Source organism: Thermobia domestica, chromosome 8, assembly GCF_964235325.1.
Source record: "Thermobia domestica chromosome 8, izTheDome1.hap1.1, whole genome shotgun sequence".
Lineage (NCBI taxonomy): Eukaryota > Metazoa > Arthropoda > Insecta > Zygentoma > Lepismatidae > Thermobia > Thermobia domestica.
In genome coordinates this window covers 47,846,403-47,869,878 of record NC_137461.1, presented here as the reverse complement: position 1 = coordinate 47,869,878, position 23,476 = coordinate 47,846,403, and the positions used below count along the sequence as shown (strand labels likewise).

Sequence of the window (23,476 nt, the reverse complement as noted above, 5' to 3'; positions counted from 1 at the left end):
GTTTTAGTCCTGTAGCAACTGCAAACAATAAAGACGTAGTTGTAAGCGTCTCCTTAATATTCTTCACACAGACGGTTGCACTGTAAAGGTTCAGTCTTTACTAAAACACAAAAAGCTTTCTGCTCTCTAGTCTCCATCTTTGCTACTTGCTCTTTCTAACGGCAGACAGAAGAAACAATGCATGTACATGCGTGCGTACAAAACTGTTTGAGTTGCTCTTTAATCTGATATAATATTTATAATTGTAAGTTAATTGTAATAGATACTACAAAGTTTCAAAACCCTAATATTAATTTTGAAATACCCTGCATTACTTCAAATTGAGTCATCCTATATTCAGGTCCTAGTCAATTTGTCGCCTCGTGCAATGGCATAATTTGCCGCCTCCCCCTTTCTCCAGAAAGAACAAATCTTAGAAGTCATGATTTTAAGTATGCTACTCCAGCATGAACAACAAAGGTGAGGGTAAGTACAGGCGCACTCAGAAAGGCTTAAATACTTACTAAAAATTCAATTCCGTTGTCTGTTTTTTTTTTTTTTTTTGAAATGTTAATCTATTATGATAATGAAAGATAAAGCAAACACACCTGCTGAGGAAAGATGGTAATCCTTTTTATAGAATTCACTATCGAGCTTCAATCTCAATGTATCAGTTTGCAATTCCAGTGCAACTAGCTCTTTTATCTTTATTTCTTGATTTTTCTTCTACATCTTCTAACATTTTTTTAAAAAAACTTATTTCTATCTGCAATAATAAGGAACTTGCTTCTGACAAAAACAAGACTACTTTCATATTAAAACTGTGATAACTTACTAAATGGAATAGATATTCACTACTATTCGAGAATTGAATTCTTGCATTTGACAACAATCAAGCAATTTGTGCTCGGACTTATTCGACCATTTGCTTTAGCATTGTCCATGTGGCCTTAAACTAATGCAACCTAAACATAATTTATGAATGTAGTATTCAAATAGAAGGTCAGCTTAGTAAATGTAACTACCATCATCATGAAGTCTGTTTCCAACAAGAAATATTGAATTTAAATAATATACTTATGACAGATTTTGCCGGACCATCCAAGCTTGCCGTTCCACGCAAATGCACGTGTTGCATATATACAGTGGCGTATTTAGGAGGGCTTCCGGGCTTAAGCCCCCTCCCCGAAATCGTACTTACTATAGTAAGTATATGAAATATCTTGCAGAATTTTCACATTTTCAGGCAAAGCCCCGCCCCCCGAAAGTTAGCAAATCCCCTCCCGAAACAAAATCGTAAATACGCCACTGCATATATGGTAGAGCCGGCTCTGCATATCATATATATCTAGTCGACAAATTATTTATATATGACATTTAGAAAAATACTATTAGGCAAATTAGTATTAGTTTTTACCTTTAGACAAGTTATTGGAATTTTATACTGTTCGTGACATTATTTTCGTACTTATTAAAGGTCTGCTTTCACGAAAAAACAAAATTTCGTTTCTACTTTTATTTCTTAGTTGATATTGATGAAAACTGCTGAAACCCGAATTGTTAATAGGTATGGTATTCATGTAAATTGTAAAATATTTGTAGCGTATCAGTATCTAGCGTTTAATTTATGTTGCATTTTACGGTGATTACACCTACATAAAAATATTTCATACTTAAATAGACGTAAGATGCATTACAAATGACTATTTGAAAAAAAAAACGAAATTTAGAAAAAAACGAGATGCAATGTTTTTTTTTCTAAAAAAAAACGTACATTTCTGGAAAAATACGAACTGTTTTTTTTTTCTATGTACAACACTATTTGCCATAAACTATAATAAAACTCTTGTTCCAGTAAAGTATGGCAATATTTAAAAAGAAGAAAAACAAACTTTCCTATGGAAAGTTAGCTTCTTTCCATTATTTTCTAATATCCCATTTATTTGTATAGTTATGTGGAACACTTGTAAGTTATGTTCCACGTTGAAAATGATATGCTGTATTTAAATATGCTACAGGTTGTAAATTTAAGAAAAGGGAGTAATCGTTATATTTTCGTTTCGTTACAAAGGAACATGCAACATCTAGCAACCGCTTTATATATATATATATATTAAACGTATGTACAGATTTTAATGTTTCGAAATCATGGCATATTTTATGTTCTGTCTACGCAAATCCTTACGGAAAGTGACCAAACATCAGAAATTATGTTATACATACAAAAGTTGTGGTGAGGTTGGCAGGTCTGTTGTGTACGTTGTAGTCTAGAGAAGGAAGGAAAATACCTTGAATCTGAACCTCTTTTCGGTCCTGCCAATAACGGCATATTGGGTAAAATTAAAACCTCTACTATCCAGATTGCACGTCTGGCACTTCTGATTACAAAGAAAACGTGTTACCATACCAGTGTTACCAGATGTATCAAAATAAAACTCATTCAACACATCAACATATATTGGTAACTTGGGAAAAGGAATTTAACAGAATACAAGTTTCTTTTAGACATGAATACAACTGTATTAGATGCCATGGTTTTCTACTTCTTCCTGGCTCACAAATAATAATGTGATTGTGTTCAATCTTACCAAGTAGTATATTGAACAAATTCTGAATAATCCCAAAACAAGAATAAATTTTATCTACCTACTATGTAAACGGACAATTGAAAAGTAAACAGCGTAGCGAAGGGCAAGTGGTGGTTTTGGGAATTTTGGAACGTGAGTTTGGTGGGCGTATTTTGGAATACAGTATATTTCGAAATGGATATTTTTATTATAAATATATATTTACTCTGTTGTTATAGTTCTTAGTTTAAGTTTTATTTTCGAGTGCTTTTTGTTTATTGTTTGGTGCATAAATACAAGAAGTATTCATTGTTACATGACAAGTGTTATTTTTGTGTTTCAAATATCTGTTCAAAATGACAGCTTCAGAGAGGTTTGAATTTGTTGTTCCCCCTGAAGCACCAGTGTTTGAACCAACAGCGGAAGAGTTTGAAGATCCTTTAGCATACATTGAAAAACTTGTGCCTGTGGCATCCCAGTACGGAATTTGCAAAATAAGACCACCGTCAACATGGCAACCTCCTTTCTCTGTGGATGTAGAGAAGTTCAAATTCAAGACAAGAATTCAACGATTGAATGAGTTAGAGGCAAAAACAAGAGTAAAATTGAACTTTGTGGATCGTATAGCCAAATTTTGGGAACTGCAGGGTATCCCATTTAAAGTTCCAGTGTTGAATAACAGAATAGTTGACTTGTATACTATGCATAAACTAGTGCAAGAAGAAGGTGGTATGGAGCAAGTGACTGCAAATAGAAAGTGGGGGGAAGTAATCGCAAGACAGTTGTGTTATCAGCATGTTGGCTTAAACCAAGCGGGTGATTGGTTAAAAAACTGTTACGAGAAAGTTCTGTATCCTTATGATGTTTTCCTATCGAGTAAAACTCGTATCATTGATAATATTAAGCAAAAAGAAGAATGGAAAACCCAGTTACAAGAAGAAACGTCTGAAGAAGAAAATAATGAGTTAAAAAGACTGAAGTTTTTTGGAGCAGGACCAAAGATGGCTGAGTTTGCCAAAATAATCGAAGATACCAAAAGAGAAACAAGGAATAGAAAATCCAAGAACAATTATTTTCCTTCTGCAAGATTTACGTGTAAAATCTGTGAAAGTGCAAGCTTGAAACATTTGATGCTGTTGTGTTACTGCTGCGGTGATAGATACCATACGTTTTGTTTGAATCCCCCACTCCCTCAGGTTCCTCAAGGTGACTGGCATTGTCCGAAATACGTAGCATTGCAACTAGATAAACGTGTAGAAGCATTCGGGTTTGAAGAGTCGAAGAAGGAATACACATTGCATCAATTCGGAGAAATGGCTGATAAATTTAAAACTGAGTATTTCAATATGCCTTCCCATCTTTTACCCGCAAAATCAATTGAACAGGAGTTCTGGCGCATAGTTTCTTCACTTGAAGAAGACGTAATTGTAGAATATGGTGCAGATTTACATACAATGGACCATGGTTCCGGATTTCCAACTAGGACTTCAAGCAATTTAGCAACAGGAGATAATGTATATGTAGATTCACCATGGAATTTAAATAATCTTCCGGTGCTAGAAGGTTCAATTTTGAGACAGATAAATGCAGATATATCAGGCATGAAAGTTCCGTGGATGTATGTTGGAATGTGTTTTGCTGCTTTTTGCTGGCATATTGAAGACCATTGGACATATTCAATCAATTACTTACATTGGGGCGAACCGAAAACCTGGTATTGTGTCCCTGGTGCCAAGGCTGAAAATTTTGAAGAAACAATGAAAGCAGAGGCTCCGGAGCTGTTCCAGTCACAGCCTGATCTCCTTCACCAATTGGTAACCTTGATGAATCCTAACATTCTGATGAATAAAGCAATTCCGGTATATAAAGTAAATCAATCAGCTGGAGAATTCGTCATAACGTTTCCAAAAGCTTATCATTGTGGTTTCAATCAAGGATACAACTTCGCAGAAGCTGTAAATTTTGCACTTCCAAATTGGCTTCCGATAGGCAGAGAGTGCATCAGTCACTATGCAACATTGACAAGGTTTTGTGTCTTTTCTCATGATGAACTTATTTGTACTATGGCGTTGAAACCAGCATTACTTAAACGAGTCACAGCTTCTGCAGTGTACAATGAGATGGTAAAAATGATTTTGTCAGAGAGAGTTCTTCGTAGAAAGGTTTCCGAAGCAGGAATAGTTAAATGCTCAAGACTCCTTTTTGAATCGGTGTCTGATGATACAAGAGTGTGTAACATATGCAAGACGACATGCTTTCTGTCTGCAGTAACTTGTGCTAGATGCACTTCAGTCGGGATGGTGTGTTTGCGGCATTATGATATTTTATGTACATGTCCTCTGAAGTCGCTTGAATTAAAGTATAGGTTCACTTTAAGTGAGCTGGATTCAATGGTCTTAGGTTTGAAAAAGGTTTCAGAATCTTGGGACAAGAGGATAATGGCAGCGTTAAGCTCTAAAGAGTTCAACAAAATAGAATTGTCTGATCTGAGACAAATTCTTAAGGAAGCCGAAGAAAATAAATATCATAGTACAAACTTCTTAGAAACATTACGCAAGGTAATTGCGGTAGCAGATAAGTGCATTGAGATTATTAGTATTCATAGAAGTAACGGAGAAGAGGTTTTACTAAGAAAATCTAAGTTCCCGTTGACTTTGGGTGACTTACAAACACTTGTTAAAGATGTTACCCAACTTCCGTGCACTTTTAAGGAAGGTGAAGAGATCCTCAACTTATTCGACAAAGTGATGAAGTTCCAAAAATCAGCCGAAGCATTATTGCAAAAAGAAATGCCAAAGTCCGAGGAAATTGAAATTTGCATTCAGTCAGGTGTAGTTTTGAACGTAGAATTACCTATAGTTCACAGTTTGAGGCAAAAGTTTCAACAAATTCGATGGCTAGAAAAAGTTAAAGCGTTGCGAGAAGATCCACAGCAAGTTACAGTGACTTCAGTTCAAAGATTTCTGGACTCTGGTGCTCTTTTACAACCTCATTCTTTGGTCCAAAAAGTAATGACAGACTTACAGAGTTTACTGAATGCAATCTTGCATTGGGAAAAAGCAGCAAATAATTGTCTTAATGGTAAGTTATGTGATTCCATAAAGAGTGTGAAGTCGTTGATCAAACGGGGAGAAAATATTCCTGCATGTTTACCCACCATGTGTGTACTCAAGAAGGCCGCAGAGTGGTTTGCTAAGGTCAAGGATATCCGAATATCATATGACAAACACAAAGTACGTCACTATGTAGGTGTATATGAATCATTAATAGAAGAAGGACGTGCAATTCCTATGAATCTTGCAATATTGACAGATCTGGAAAATAAAGTTTCCTATGCGAAGGCGTGGAAGGAATCGGCAGCCAAATTGTTCCTGAAAGAAAATTCGGAACACACACTCCTTGAGGTGCTTATTCCAAGATCGAATTTTAAAAACTACATTTCAGTTCTTAAGAAGGACAACAACCAAGAAATGTCATTAGCACATCAGCTGTTAGCATCTGCCGAAAAGAATGAATCTTTAGGACGAACCAAATTACTTTCAGCTTTCAGAGATGAAATGAAAAACATGAAGTTGCTTCGATGGAAAAATGTCAGGAAGAGAGCCGCGGAGAATATGAAGAAAAATTCGAAGTATTGCATTTGTAGGAAAGAGTATTCTGAAACGATGTTAAAGTGTGAATTGTGCAGAGATTATTTTCATGAAAGTTGCGTACCATTGCCAGATACGATTAAACAAAATGTGGGTGGAGATATGCCAGAATCAGTGATGGAATTACTAGAAGATTTCAGGTTTCTCTGCCCAAACTGTGTAAGATCAAAAAGACCGAAATTAAAACAAGTTCTGACACTGCTGGAAGAACTGCACGCAATACCAGTTAGATTGCCAGAGGGAGACGCCTTATTGTATTTAACAGGGCGAGCATTAAGTTGGCTGGGTAGTGCAAATAAAATCTTGCGTAATCCAGAATTAACTAGTTTAATGAGTAAGTTAGGTTTGTCATCTGAGCATTTCAAAGCAGTTGCGCTAAAAGAAGCCAATAACAGTGAACTCAGTAATACAACTAGAGAACACCAACTCGAGGAAGGCATGCGTGAACTAAGTATTTCAGATCAAGATTCGTTGAACACGTCACTTGTTTCAGGTACGATAAATTTAACCGGGAATAACATAGCTCTAAGTGATATTTGTGTTTCTGAAACAGCTGCAAACAAAGAGTGTGGTAACGTACGCCCTTCTGATTATGCTACAGAACGGGTATGTTCGTCGGCCGTGGAATTAACTTCAAACAGTGGAAAGTCTTCGCTTGTATCACCTTGTCAGTTGGATTCCCCATCAGAAACTTTGCCTCGGAGAGTGAGAACACAACTGAAAGAACTACTTTTAGCAGGTGATCTTCTTGAGCTTGGACTGGACGAACCGTATTTGATATGGAGAATTTTGAAAGCTACTGAACCAGTGCCTTAAGAATTAATATTTAAAAAAAAAAAATGAAAAATTGATACAAAGTTTGAATACTTATGTTAATAATAACATAAAGAGTTTATTCTAGACTAGATGGAGAAACCCACACAAGAGAGAAATTCAGTTGGCAGGAAAGAAAAAAAAAAAAACAATGTAACAGGTTAGACAAAGAAGTAGCTTTTTCATACCGAAAAAAAAAAAGACTTGTACTATAGTGAAGTAAAGTGAAAGCTGTTCTGTGTTATTGTGTGAAATTGAATCAAAGAAGACTTATAAGAAACGTGTCAAATATTGTTTTGAAGTGATTTATATTGTTTCTATCATAGTATTATCACTATAATTGTGTATATTAGATATTTGTAATTTTGAAAAAAAAAAAAGGAAAAAGTACTTGTATGTTGACGACTTGAAAACAGATCTAGTCAAACACTAATAGAGTCATATAGAGTTGTTAAGCAGAGTTATAGCAAACATAATTGCAAGTGAAATACACTTAGTGATATTTTTTCAAGTGTAGGGCTGTAATAATGTTTATACAAAACACATATTTGGCAAATTCTCGATTGCTAACGTTACTTAGTTGAAAAAAAAAATGCAGAGGATCAGGGATACTAGTGTCCAACAGAATGCATTCTGTGTTACGAATTTGCATATCACGAGAAATGGTCAATTATAATAATGTTTTCTCAAGCATATCATCCATATGCTGTAACAATATTTAAAAAAAAAAAAAAAAAAAAATCGAATGACTAAATATATTCACTGAACAGCTCTTAAGGACCATAAAATAAGACTGATGAATCAAACTGTAGACAATGGAATTATCAGGAACGCAGGAATATGTTGTGGATTTGAAGGGATACGCTGCTATTAATTGGGACTCCCTAATAATGTGTCCTGGGAATTCTAAGAAGATTGTTATTTTCCAAGTACGATTCGGCGTCCAATTCTGTTCCCATTAGCTAGACAGTAGTGAAGAGCTTCGTCTTCAACATCATTTTTATTTTTACATCGTGGTTTGTTTTTATGGTAGTTCCACAAAGTTGTCAGTTAGGTTCGTGATCTCCGATATTTTCAATATTTGGGTACGAAAGGGACCAATTGAATAAAATGTAAAAAAATAATTGTAAAGCCAAATCTCCCCACTAATGTCTAGCTCTTGGTACATTAATGCTACAACAGAATTTGTTATCAAAATTATACTGGGAAAATAGCAGTCCATTTAGGATTCCCAAGCGACATTATAGTGAGTATTAGATAATCTTAACAAAGTGTGCCCGATTGTATCTGTGTTGGGGATATGCTAGTATCTGTACACCATCTTTTTAGGGTTTTAACATACACAAAAGTTTATATAATTTGCTAGAAACTTCGAAAGGGGATCCCTCTTCTTGCATACGGTCCTGAAAATGACCAATGACCAGTGATTATTTTCTATTATGCACCCTGCTATACTCTTCATTCATTCTTCTACCCCTTTTCTTTTTCACCGTAAATTTTAACCATTATTTAGTCTTAGCAATGTTCATATTGAAGGGAAAAAAAAAGTTTCTCTGTCAGGTTTGCTCAATTAATCTGTAATTTGAGCAATCGGGAGTTAGTAATACAGTGTAGAAAACTAAGATAATAACTTGCGCAGATTTTGTAAATATACAAACAATTGTAACTAAGTTACAGATAAACAAAGCAAATTATATTGTAAATCTATATATTAGTATAGTTACTTCAGTTGTGTAAAAGACGTGGAATGTTGTTTATGTTTTATAGAAATTACGCGAAAGCTTTATATTTAGAAATTAAAAAAAAAAAAAAAAAAAAATCATGTGCTACAATTAAAGAATACCAGTGTCCAAGCGTTGAACTTTTGCCCTAAAGTTTATGCTGCATACTTTTATAAAGTGAAATAATGATGACATATATGTATATATATTGTTTTGTTTAATATGCTGCTTGTTATTAAAGCAGTGTGCTGTTGTATGTTATAGTGCTAATTATAACTTTATAAAACGACTGATAAAACACAAAGTATATTTTTAGTTAGTAAGATGTTCTGAAAGCAAATATTACAATTACATAGAAGCATTTATTGTAAACACAAATATACACATATTTTTCTATGCGCTTAAAAGATCTTAATAATTTACTCATTCGAATTTTCACCAGAGTAAGCGCTTGGCATCTTCAGAAAGGGCAAAAGCAAAGAGTGTGAAATGGAAAGATGACTGTTAGTCAAGTTATTAAAAGTTTTTGTTTGCACGTAACAAGTTAATTATTGTTTATTATCTTAATTTTATCCCATTTACTCCTTGTTAATTGTTGTTAGTACTTAACCTACTTTTGCTGAATATGCCAAGAGAATATTTTGAGGAAAATTCGAATAAAAAGTAAATTGCTCAGAATGACTCAGGTTCCGCAAATGTACAACTTTACATGTTCAAGTTGCTATTGCTCAACTCAAATATGAAATATATATTATCTTGTATCCTAGGAATTCAGAATTCTTTCAAACTGTGTTGAAGCTTGCTGACATGTTTATCAATAATACTATAACAAAATAGGATCATTCTATATTTATCCTATAGCAACTATAAGCAAATATTGTTATTTAGTTCTTGGTGAAGAAAATAATTCTAGTTTATTTTTATAACATGTCTTGCTTTCAAATGCCTCACTTTTCTTGTCTTGCTTCACTTGCTTTGCGTTTATGTATGTATAAATTAAAATTATGTTTATGTTAATTAGGAATTATTTTGTGACTTAGGAATTTCCAATTTCGAAACAATATGGCTGTATGTCTTATCTAAGCCACTAATTTTATTTTCTGATACATTTATAAATGTCTGTGCTATTACAGATTATTTTGAGTTTTATAATTACAAATGTCGGGACTTTATTATTATTATTATTATTATTTCATTCATTCAATATGATTATGTTCAGAATTACTGCAGTTCACTATTTTGTGTATTGTCAGTTTCAAATGTAGAAAAAGATAAAAAATGGAAATTAGTTCAAAATTTCTAATAAACAAGAGAGTTTTGGTATTACAAGGAACTTTATGTTTATTCATTACTATTATTATTAGTTTATTTTTATTGTTAATTTTAAAATTCTTTTTAGCTGCAGTGCTGAAGAGTTACAGGACCTCAGATCCAAATCTGATACAGAGTGAAAAAAAATGCGCAGCGTTACTGACTACCAAACTCAGGTCTCCGGATATCCGATGCATTAACCACTACGCTGCCCAGTCTGTTCCGTGAGCAACTCCTTATGGAGCGCTCACCACTAGTGAAAAAGGTACCTGGTTCGATTCCATGAGTTGTGGTGGACAACATCGTGTCAGTGGGTTTTCCCACTTTTTTCCACATTCTCATTCCATTTGTTCTTTCACAATTATTCACTTTCAGGTGTCACTATGTCCTTTCGCTTTTTCTTTTTTTTCTTTCTTTCTTTTTCTTTTTTTTCTTTTTTTTTTTTTAGCAGCTCCCATTCATTCTACCAGTCTAGCTCAGCCACTCAGATACAGATCGTGTTATGCTGGTTGTACTTCCCAGTGTCTACACTACAGAACATCTCTGATGATGGTTAAGTCCTCCCCTCTGGTCTAGTAGATAGAGCGCGCGCCTTTGGTGCGCGGGGTCTCAGATTCGATTTCCAGATTATTGATATTTGAATGCATTACGTTTTACGTTTCCACTTTGGAACTCTAGATCCACGTCTTATATAGCCTTGGTACTGACAAGGATCAATAAACTTCAACAACCTATGACGGCTGAATTATATGGGAGATATAATAAATAGAACAAATGGCGTATTTTTGTTACACTAATTCCTCTGTAGGCACGAAATCAACGATGTACAAAGAATAAAAAAAAAAATGAACATAGCTGCTCAGAGAGTGGCCTGGGAAGAATAGTGGTTAATGTATCGTAACAGTAAAATGAAGACCTAGGTTTTATTCTTGGTCCAGTCGTGCACTTTTTTTGAGTGATAGAAAATCAGTTATGTCCTCTATGTACAAGATTCAATTTATTATTATAAAACTTGACACGTGTTCAATTAAAGTGCTGTACACACTAAGTTTATAAATGGAGCAACATGTGTTTTCAACTTATCAGTAAAAAGGAAATTATGAAACGATGCTAACAAATGACTCTGCTGAGACCTTTCACATCTTGGAAAATATTGTAGTTGTGGTTTTAGGAAATAGTATGTCTGGGACTTTGATTTGCTGAAGATACTCATGGAAACCAATCAACTCCTCTTTCATTGATAAGCGGAATTTTAGGGATTGCAAAAGCAGGCGTAAAATCTAAACAAGTAAAATAAATTACCAGATCCTGCGAACTGTTGATCATTATTAGCTTCTAACTGCACATAATATATTGTTGTTCTAGTTCTGAAATCGATTTCAGTTGAAAAATACATTTCATAAAACAAAAATTAAATTAATAGGGAAATAACACTTTACTAATTTCTTAAAAAAAAAAAAAAAAAAAAATGGTACTCTATCGCCGGAAGAAAGAAAAAGGTAATGATTGTAATAAATATATTACATAGTTTATGCTTTCCCTTTCACACACTATCATAATTTTATATATTTACCATGCTACTTACGTAAAAGAATGAAATATGAAACTAAATGATACATTAAATAGTGCTTTTATACCTACTGGTAGAGCGATGTTTGTTTTGCTATAAAAATTCTTCACTTGTCAGTAATCTGGTGCAGGTGTTAACTGAAAAGAAAATGTTTTGAACAAGCGGACAAAAGTATCTAAAACTCCATAAATCCGTACGGCTAGGAACGGATTTAGGTATGGGCCCGGGACCAGGGCGGCAAATTTTGAGGGGCGGCAATTTGAAAAAATTAAAAAACGACAAAACTATTGAAAATACATATTTTACCATCGACTCAATAAAATATGCGATTTTTTTTTTTAATGGTCATGACTACGATAATATTTAGCAGATTAGTCGTAGCAAATATTGTCATAAATCAGTTGCTTATTAGAGTGATTTGATCAGTTGTCTGTGGATCTGTTGTAAAGGGCGTCAGTAGGCAGCTCGTCACTCGTACTTTTACAAATTGGCGTGTATTTCTTTATTTATTCAATAAATACCAGATACAGCCAGTAGGCCATTTTATACTGAATATATAACAACAAGGGAAAGAAATAGGCAAGATCGCAGCTAGGATGGTCGGTGGTGACGATCGAACCGAAGATCTTGCGAATGCAAACCCAACGCTCTACCAACAGAGCTATTTCGCTCGGTCTGAAGCAGTATGGTCTTCATTAGCACCATTTTAGCTTCGGAAAGTAGAGTCTGTTACGTTTTAGTAGCAAACGTAAAATGTACTATTTTAAGAAGTGGGTCCAGCAGAATGGAAGTTTTAGAGAGCGATGCGATTTGTGTGGTTAGGGGCGGCAATTTCGCAAGGACCCATGGCCGCGAAACGTGGAAATCCGGCCCTGCATACAACCGTCTGAATTGAGTTATCGGTTGGCAATGTATCATGGGAATTGAAGTAATATAACGTAACCTCTTTATACTTGCCGAGAATAGTCAGGAAACCAGGAACAGTTACCATCTCCCTTAATTTTGGACAAAAGTTCCTTCACTTCTGTTGCTATACGCTTCCAAACACATTGAGCCTATGAAAAATTTTGTATTTTCAAGCAATGTAAACACAGTCGAATGTTTTGAGATTCAGTATATACAAATAAATTCAACATTAGCTGCATATATATATATATATATATATACACTTAATATATACACTTAATGCGACTTAGTTATCAAAAACACCGATGTTTAACGTAGATGGCAGTAAATAGTCGGTGTCATACGGGAAATGCAGTTTCCATAATAAGTAGTCTTCTGTTAGACAGGTGGGCAATTGAAGTTTGCTATACTAGATTTGTTGCTCTTAAATGTCAGCAGAAAATTTAAATATAATTCATATATTTAAATGGATATATATTCACGACCCACGGTTATGTCTTGCACACTAAAGGAGATACATTATTAATGAAAGTGAATGATTATAAGGAATTGAGAGAGAATGTGGAAGGAACCTTAAAAAAAAAAAAAAAAAAAAAAAAAAAACGATTTTGTTCATCACAAACTCGTATGATCGGAGGTCAAACTAGGGACTAATTATACTAGAGACAAGCGCTCTACCAGGGTTTGCCTAAATGGTATCAGTGACATTTTTTGGGCTTGACCCGCCTGGGTTTTTAAGGTTTTATTATTATATTATTGGTACAACCAAGCTATATCACATTGAACTTTCCTTTCAATGAGAATTTGGACTTTTATTGGACGAATTAAATATTCCACGTACTATTAAAGTATGCTAAAAAGTATTGTAAAAGTTAATGAATACTAAGACTTCCATAAGACCATAGTAACATCCTGAATATACCGAATGAATAAGAAAAATCTCAGTTTAGTTTGGGAAAGTTAAAGTACAAATTAATATGTAGAGTATGTTTACCTTTGAAGTAAAATGAAACTTGTATAAAGTAATAGGAAAAAATAGAGTCTAGAACATAACGAACTAAAATGTGGGCTGATTGATTGATTGATTACATTGCGATTCAGCTTCTCTTTCCGCAAAGAGGCTATATGAAACGTGGACCTACACTTTAACATGAGATCTGAATCTCATGAGCTTCCGCCGGGAATCGAACTTGGGTCTTCCACGCCACATACTAGGATATAGGATTTATTCATTTGGATTATTCTTGCACAAGTGTAGGCCAGGAAATGTTTCTTTATAGGTATTTATTATGTTACGATGAACAAAGGAGGCCACCCGATGGAGGTCGATGGAAAATCAAACTTGAGATCACGAACAATCTCCCAGTTTAGGTCATTTTCGTCACAAAATTAATCCTTCAACCTTAAGAAGTTTACGTATCCGAGGTAGTTGACATTGAGGCTACGTCGGGTACATAAAAATTAATAATAATACCAACTGTTTTTAGGTACAGTGGTAAGTACTCTTCTCAGTTTTTTCAAGACTAGCCCTTTCTTGGCTAAATGCTATTGTCCTTAGCTGAGCGCCCTCCATCATCTTGTGTACCCGTGCACAAAGCTGTACATAAGACTTCAAAATCAGCCTTGAAGAATATACGTATATATTTCTATGCATAATGTGAAAGGAAATTTTGTTTCTATAATTTGTCCTTCATTATCCATCTTTCCCTTACATCCATTCCATCAAACTCCTCCAAAATAGTCTATAGCCCCTTTTTGTTCCAGCGCTCCCTTCGGAAATGAGAACACTTCTTTGGAGGGAGGGGGCGTTATCCGATTAGTTGCGAACCACTGCTGTAAATGACAAAACATTTTTTTATTCAGTAATATAGTATCATCATCATCATCATAGGTACTCTGCCATTATTTTTCAGGTCACTTGCTGCAACTGAGTAGCTTCCATGCTCCACGGTCTTTTGCTAACTTCTTCGTCTTCACGTACGATTTCTCTGCTTTGATACCGTCCATTAATTGTAGTCTCCTTCGCCCTCTCTTTCCTGCCACTATACCTTCTAGCACGTCCCTCATGATACAGTTCCTTCTTCCCAATGTACCAACCAGTTTCTCTTCGTCTTCTTAATAATAGCTAAATTTCTAATACGCTCTCATTCGTTTTCCGCTCGACCAAGTTAATTCTTTCAATTCTTCTCCATACCCACATTTCAGAAGCTTTCAGTCGTTTTTGCATAATGTCCGTGTTTCTGACCCATACAGCACGATACTCCACACGAAGTATTTTATACCTTTTTCTCAAATCTTTATTCAAGGGCCCCAAGATAGTATTTTCTTTCTTCTATTTAGAAGAAAGAAAAGACTTTTTGAGGCCCTTGAATAAAGATTTGAGAAAAAGGTATAAAATGCTTCGTGTGGAGTATCAGGCTTGTTTCGTCATTCCTATCCTTGGTTTTAATTCACGTTCATACTTCATATCATTACTAATAGCACTACACAGGTATCGAAAATTAGTCACCTATTCCATTTCCCCCCTCCAATTTCTATTTTTGACGCCCGACCCATTCGTTCCAAACACCATGGCTTTTGTCTTTCTAACATTTATTTTCATCCCATATTCTTCACAGCCCTTCCTCACATTTTCTAACATCTTATTGATTTTCCGTTCAGAATCTGCAACAAGCGCAATATTGTATTATAGTATAGTGTACTAAACCTTTAAAAAAAAAAAAAAAAAAAAAAAAAACTTTTACGTGCATACATTTTTTTCTGGGACATCTTTTGCCCTCTCTGAATGTAATGTTATGGCAATACACAGTGACAGATGGTGAACCCAAAGATTTTCGATTTAGCGGTTCGGCAACAACCATTGTGTGGGCCATCTCTTACAACAACTGTAATCTTCAAGTATCATTATTAATATTATTATTAACCCGCGGGGATAAAAAGGGTTACGTAACAAGAAGAGACCCGAAATTAAAATTCAACAGTACATAAAGCCGGCTTGACCGATTTAATTTCTTCACGTGTTCAGAGTTTTTTTTTTTTCTTTTCTCCTACAAAACTTCCAAGAAATGGATAACAAAATGATGATCAAATTGCAGTTGCAAAGTGTGAAAAAAAAATCATAGTTTGTTTCCATTGTTTGTTCTTCGAAACCCTGTAACATGATGAATCTGTTTCTAAATCCGGAACTAAGAGTCAGCAGAGGAGACAGACATGGATGATTCGGTTAGTTCTGGAACTGACGATTTTATCTGCATCTATTGTCATAGGTGGAGAGGACAGAAGAATAAAGAATATGCCGTTGCATTTTATAAGTATCAAAATGCCGTTGCATGTTGGAATTCCGTAAGTTAAATCACTGAGTGTATAGCAAAATTCAGACATTTATTACATTTTATACATTGCATAAATATTTTTTACTGTGTATTCTGTGATTGGTTGGTTAAGAGCTTAATATCTCTTTCAGCACCTGAGTTATATGAGACATGCACCTATAGCTTAATGTGGAATTAGAACCACATGAGCTCTCAAGGAAATCGAACCCAAGTATCCTGTGCGGAAGTTGCGTACACTAACTACAGCCAAAAGGGAGTTATGATACAAACTGATACGCACATGATAAGTAATTATTGCATTAAAAATGTGTATGTTACGATTCATAATATTGTTGCTTTAAAATAAAATTTATTTTTTGTATGTTAGCCATTTTCTAATAGAACCAATGGTGGCCAACATAAACACGTTTCGCTACATTATCGTTCGGAAACAGCTTTGTCTTTAGCGATAGAAGGTTTAAGGATACAGAGTTTGACGCGGAGTGACAAGTTTTTTTTTTTTTTTTTTTTTTTTTTTAAGCTTTCCTCACTGTTTCATTGACGAGCACCTCTTTGGATCACATGGTCCCGTGTTCAATTCGTGGTGAGAGCGCATTGAAATTTGAACGTATGAAGATATTTCGAATTCAACTTTAAACTGTAGTTCCTCCTACAGCCTCGCTGCATACGACAGGCGCTGAACTTCAATCCGCTAGAATAGAGAAATTGAAAAATCTTGTTCTTTACCTACCAGTAAACAAAAAAATATTGTAAATTACGACAATGATCTTATCTTCATATATAAATTACATTTTAACTTTTTGGTCTCAAAGCAACTTGAGATAATCCGAAAATAAAACAGTTAAAGCCGAAAAAAAAAAAAACATTGGCCCAAGTGGGTGAATTTTTTTTTTTTTTGAGATTTTTTTTAACGCCTGGCTCTACTACTAAGCTACCATGACCCTTGAGAGTTCATACTTGTAAATTCCAAAGTAATCAACTTATTAGATATTCCTGTGTAAACTCCCCTATAAGTCAGAAAAAAATATTTACCTCACATTTTCTTGAACAAATTTCCGAAGTACTTTTATCGCCTGAATTAGTGATGGCCGGCAGGCCGAATCCAGCCTTGATAAAAAATAAAAATATGTGATTTGTTTCTTTTCTTAAGTCCGGGCCGTAGTTCTTGATTAAGCATAATAAAAACTACCTTGAATATGATTAATGGAGAAATAATAATAATAATAATAATAATAATAAAAGAAGAAGAAGAAGCTAAAATAGTATTTTTAGTTTTCCAGAAAGAAACCAAAATTTTCCTTTCTTTCAGGCCTCAAAAACACTAGCAGCAACCTATATATATATATATATATATATATATATATATATATATTGGCTTTGTACATTATGGCTGGCTCCTCCTCAAAAACGACGGGACCCTTCTACACAAACCTGCTGGCTACACCCCTGGTCTCAGGTCATGTGAATGTGTGGTGTGTGGATTTTCTCGGGGTTTTCCCGCTTCCTCTTACATTCTTATTCCATTGATTCCGTTTATAATTATTCACATACATTAATCATCTGTAGAATGTAAAACTGAAATATTTCATTTTCATCTACAATTAAAGATTTTTTTTTTTATTATTTTACAACTTTTTAATGTTTAATGGAGTGATCGGCAAACAGTCGATCGCGAGCTACTAGCAGCTCGCGTTGACATTTTCGGTAAATCTTATTAACGCTCCGGTTTGCTAACCTTGATTCCTCCTGCATTGAGCTGACGCTAACGACAGGGGGCGCTGACGACAACTGCTTGTTTCTCTCGTGCAACTATCATTGTCAGCATCATCTCACAGTTGCTTGTATATGCGTGGGGTTGGGAACGCTGTTTTTCGTGTATATATTAGACATATGCTAATTTGGAGATTTTGATTTCATATTTACTAGAAATGTAAGTTTACAGGCAATAAACAAATGTAAGATTAAAAAAAAAAAAAAAAGTTGATAGTTCTTTTGGTTGGTAGCTAAGTAGGACTTAAAAACAATACGTTAGCTCATAGGAAGCTTCATAACTTTGGCGACTACTGGTTTAAAGGGATTTTGTGTATTATACAACAACCTAACAACCTGAAATGCCCCTTCTTCGCGCGGGAAGAATATGTTTATGGAAATATTTTGAACTCTTGCCTCCTTAGAATATGCATTTCAATGAAAAGGTAATGAAAAAATCCATCTCTCTCGTTCCCCATCCCCATGCCGACGAGGACTGAATTTGCACTTAAACAACATTGGAAGTGTCATTATTCATCTCAGTGACCCCGAAAATAATGGATTGGACACTAATATGAGCGTGTCCGATCCTTCCATGCTGAAAATTGTTAATTTAAGATCACAGGATTCTTGGGATCCTTAAGGTTGATAGTCATTCCAATTATAATTTTAATTGGCTTAGTAGTAATTGCGTGATTTGGTAACAACTTACATACATCCCGTGGAAACGCTCCCTTACGGTCAGAGAACTTGAAGAGGTCAATCAATTCAAGTAACTGGGAAGTATTTTGGTGAGAGATGCTTACTGCACCAAAGAGATCAGGTCAAGAATTACCATAGGCAAAGTAGTATTCAACAAGAAAAGATCACTCTTAAATAGTAGGCTTAATATTGGACATAGGAAGAAGTTGGTCAATTGCTATATATGGTGCATTGGACTATATGGTTCAGAGACGTGGACATTCGGAAGTCAGAGAAGAAATATTTAGAGAGCTTCGAAATGTGATGTTGGAGGAAGATGGAGAAGATAAAATGGGCAGCGATAGTAACAAACGAAGATGTTTCAAAAGGGGTAGGAGAGAAGAGGACGCTTTTAGCCAGCATTCTTCGTAGGAAGGCCAGTTCGATTGGATACGTTTTGCGAGGAAATTGTCTTCTTCATACCGCCATAGAAGGAAAGATGGAAGAAACGAGGAATAGGAAGAAGAGCACAACTGATAGATGATTTTAAAAATAGAAGAAAATATTGGGAGTTAAAAGAGAAAGCTGAAGATTCAGAAATGAGGAAGAAACATTTCTAAGCGCAAACCTAAGTAAAAAAAAAAAAAAAAAAAAAAAAAAAAAAAAAAAAAAAAAAGTCCCAGGACCTGCTAAGAATCAGAACACTTAATAATAGTTTTTTGTTTGTGTGTGTGTGAGAGAGAAAGAAACTCGTTAATTACACTAAATTTTTGTGAGGAATAAACTCAACTAAAGCCCATTGTAAATAGACCTCGAAAAATGCAGTACGTTTCTTGAAATCAATTAATCCCGCTCTGTATGTTATTTCGTGTTTCATAAAATATAAAGTATTAATCTTTGGTTCAGGATTAAAGAGCATATAAAAGACTCTAAGCTCTTGCGGTATCAGATCTACCCGAAGTTTTAGCCACACCAAAAGCACATGATTAAAAAGGTACAATTGCTCCATAAGAATTCTTCGCAAATTGAAAGGTATACAGTGAAACCTCTACTAACTGACACCTCTATAAAGCGGAAACCTCCTGTAACGGATATGTTTTGTAATCCCCAAACACTGTAATAGGAAAAAGACGTATTGGTAAACCTCTCTAAAGCGGACACTCTCTAGTACGAACACGGACAGTCTTTTTTCTCATTTATATGTATTATTTACTTCCGTATCACGTACACTTTCTCTAGAAATAAGTTGAAAAGTATTATAAAAACACATTTTTAGTAATTCATACATGTGTCACCAAGAAAGCATTGTGACAACATTTTGCCTCCTCAACTGTCTGCTCAACAACCCAGACGAAACGTCTCTGTTTAACAACACTTTTATGTCCTTTGCTTGCATTTCACTTTCACCCAATCTGTTTTAGACACAAAAGTGATTGACATTTGCCCGCCGTTTAGGATAACACGTTATTCAACTCTCCCGCTGGAACCTAACCAAGCAGAAGACAAGTTAGCTATTTTTTGCCCGCAGGTACGCATATTGTCTCAAAAATGACACTACTGGATTGCAATTAATCCACAAATTAAAGCGACATACTAAAAACGTAGTAAGTAGAGATAAGTGTAAAGTCCAGAAAATTATAACATCTTATTTCCATGTTGTACCTCGAACATAAGAGTATTGGATGGGGGAGGATGATGCAGGTACCGTAACATTTTGGTAATATTCGTAAATACATGATTCATGCAAAAATATCTTTTCTAATTGAATATTACCTTGTTTACTAATTTACGTAACAAAATTTTGAAACCTCTTTAAGGCGGACACCTGTCTATAACAGACAATCTTTGATTCACCACGGCTGTCCGCTTTAGAGAGGTTTCACTGAACTTACTAATCTGTCTTCATTAGGACTACAGAACCGCAACTTAATCTGAACAAGGGCTCATTTAATAAAAACTAGAACTGTAATGTCAAACTTGGCAACACAAACACGAACAAACTTTGTGACTTTAAGAACTTTTCATACTTTAGTAACTGCACAAATAGTATTGTCAATATTGTAAGATAGCGATATGGATTTGGAAATAACGCACTTCTTTATACTGTATTTATTTATTTATTTATTTATTTATTTATTTCATTTTCCGCCGTAAGAACTTAGCGTTCATGGCTTCGTCAAGAGATACAGTTACTATTAAAATTAATAATAATAATAATTACAAGAGAAACGCTACAATTAATAATACAATTATTTAAAAAAATACATATAATAATACATTATATATAATAATAATACAAAATATATACGTAACAATAAAACAAAGTGTATTTTTAGAGAAAATATAAATTGTATCTTGTTTTATATATTTCAAAATTCAAATAAATCTTAATATGTACATTACAAAGAAATATCACACTGAAGATATTCATCTAAACCATAGAAAAGATGTTTAAGTAACAGTAACTTGAGGTGCCTTTTAAACTGCAAGTTTGGCATTCGTTTGACACGATCTGGTAATTTATTATAAAGTTTTATTCCTATGTGGTGTAACGAATTTTGAGTTCTTGTTAGGCGGAAATTTTGTATATGAATATGATTGGTTGTTCTTGTGTTGTGTTGGTGTAGGTCCGAATTAAGTTGAAAGTTACTTTTATTCATATGTATGAATGATGTTGTGCATTAGTTGTATGCATTAGTGTTTTAACATTAATTGAATATATGTATTTAGTCCACTCTGCTAGTGTTTGAAGACTCACTTTATATTTGTGGAGAATGATGAAACAGCATTCCAGTTGGAAGGGGAAGACACAAGATCAAAAATGCAATATGTATCAGCAATTCAATAAATAATTCATGGTGCACGTCTAGAAGATGATGTTAGTGTGACATCGAAATTATAAGGATTAAATAAAGCTCAAAATACGAAAGGGACGTGATTTTATTAAATCTTTATTAATTTGGTTGATCTCCTTTAAAAATAAAATAAATAAAAGTTTGAAAGTTGCCACATAATACTACTTGTGTTTATGTTAGTTGTGTGTTTATGTTAGCTTGTAGGACGACGCCAATGAGCGCGAACCGTTCAACGTATCATGCAAACGTATCAGTTGCTTAATGGGGCTGCAAAAGTCCGGATGGTTGTTTCTGTAAAGTCATCGCTGCATATATGATATATCATTAGTCAATCGGTGTTGTATACAATGAGAGGCAAAGGGTTCACATAGTATACTTAATCCCAGTGTTCCCACTAGATACCCACAAGCATCTGGACAGAATAATCATTTGGTCTTCCATAACAGACAGAATGGAGCCCACCAATGCAACCAAAGACCAGCATGAGCTCTCTATGAGTGCACGAACACTAAACAATTGATGATTGTTGGAGGTTGGTTGCATTCCTATGTCCATCTTGTACAATTATCATGAAACGTCTTCGGAGATGTCGGGAGAGTGCAATGGAGAAGTCAGTGGAGGTCGATGGTATATAGTCACTTCTATCCCAACACAGAGATGGCCGCGTGCGTAGACATACGGATGGGTGGAGAAATCCAGTATGTCTTCTCAATTCGCCATAAAGTATCTTCCTGGCATTTTCGTATGAGGCAATAGTCTGCTCACCTGTATGGATCCGGTCTTCATTCGGGTCTATTCTAACTAATTCGTTTTATATTCGAGACATCAATCCTGTTCTCGACTTATCGACACTTTGCGAAATCCCATCTTCTAGCAGGACAACGTACGTGCCAATACTGTCAGGGAAGCGCAGTGTGCTCAACTCTTTAGATATTTTATCGTAACCTGCTAGATCATCGTGTCTCAGTCCCACCGACTATGTGTGACACATGATTGGACAGCGCCTAACCGTTCGATGCACTATTGAGATCAACAATGCACGTTTTAGAAGCACCCTGTATAATACGTTCGGAATGTTCCACGGATGCTCTGTTGGGTGTACTACCATCTACCATCCACCTTCTTTCGTAACAACTGTGTGTCATATTCTTTAATTATTCTAGTTGCTCTTAAAAGCAAGTCTATAAATGTATTTTTGTCAGTGGTGTAAAGCACAAACTTATTTACTATATTTTCATCAACCGTTTTCCGTTGTTAATGAAAGAAACATGTATTAGAATTAATATGAGTTAAGTTCCTCAATCTACTTATCTCACTCAATTCAGGATAAAACATCATACATGGTAAATAACAGATTTTAAATATTTACTTGTAATAAAGTGTGTGATGTGCACATACTTAAAGTGCAACGAGAAACATTTTTTTTCATTGATTCGACAAAAAAAAAAAAAAAAAAATGCCCATTTCTAATATACATGTGGTTATCAAAATAATAGGAACACCTGGAAACAAGTCATGTGTCTGAGTTGGTAACAGTCAAGCGACTATCACTGTTTGCGGTGGTGTATTAGGGCCTCGGTACAAGATGAGGGGCAGTAGAACGATAGTATGCAGTACACTGAGCAAACAATGATGGTGCAGAGTAAACAACGTCCCATTTTCAAAGAGTTCAATCTGTTAGCGCTCGATTATGGGACACTGGTCGAAAGAAAAAAGCTCAGTAACGGTTCCCGTCAAGCATTAGAGCGGATTGATACTCAGACCCGTCGTGCGACTGCGGTGTAAGTGACGGGGAAATTCGAGCAGCACCTCCTACAGCTTATGTCAACAAATGCAGTCCGGCGTGAAATACGTGACATGGACATACGAAGTTGGACTACAAAGGCGAAACCGCTGATAATGAACCATCACGCTTTATCTCGATTCCAAGGGTGACGGGAACATTGAATATGGATGCTGATGACTGGAAATCTGAAATGATCGGTTGACCCATTGTTCAGCTTATTTCAAATCACGGGAGGACGCCCGAAAAACCGCACGGTCCACAATGTCTCCACTCAATCATGAAAATGGCGGCAACTCTGTGATGTTATGGAATGCAACATTCTGCTTCCAGTGAGTTCTGTAGTGACGGTTACCGGTCATGTCACTGCCCACAATTATGTCACAATTTCAGAAGACCATGTGCATCCTAAGGTCCAGATCTTATTTCCGGGCAGTGACGTTATATTTCGGGATTGATAAGCTCCCATTCACAGAGCTGGAGCTGTTGTGACGTGATTCAAGAAGTCGAACACCTCCCTTGACCCGCCCACTCCCCGAACCTGAACATAACTGAACAT

At 35.2% G+C, this 23,476-nt stretch overlaps 1 pseudogene; it reads left to right on the top strand.

The window, feature by feature from the left end:
- Positions 1 to 2,346: 2,346 nt before the first annotated feature.
- LOC145692889 (lysine-specific demethylase 5A pseudogene) lies at positions 2,347 to 8,828 on the top strand (annotated as a pseudogene).
- The last annotated feature ends 14,648 nt before the right edge of the window (positions 8,829 to 23,476 follow it).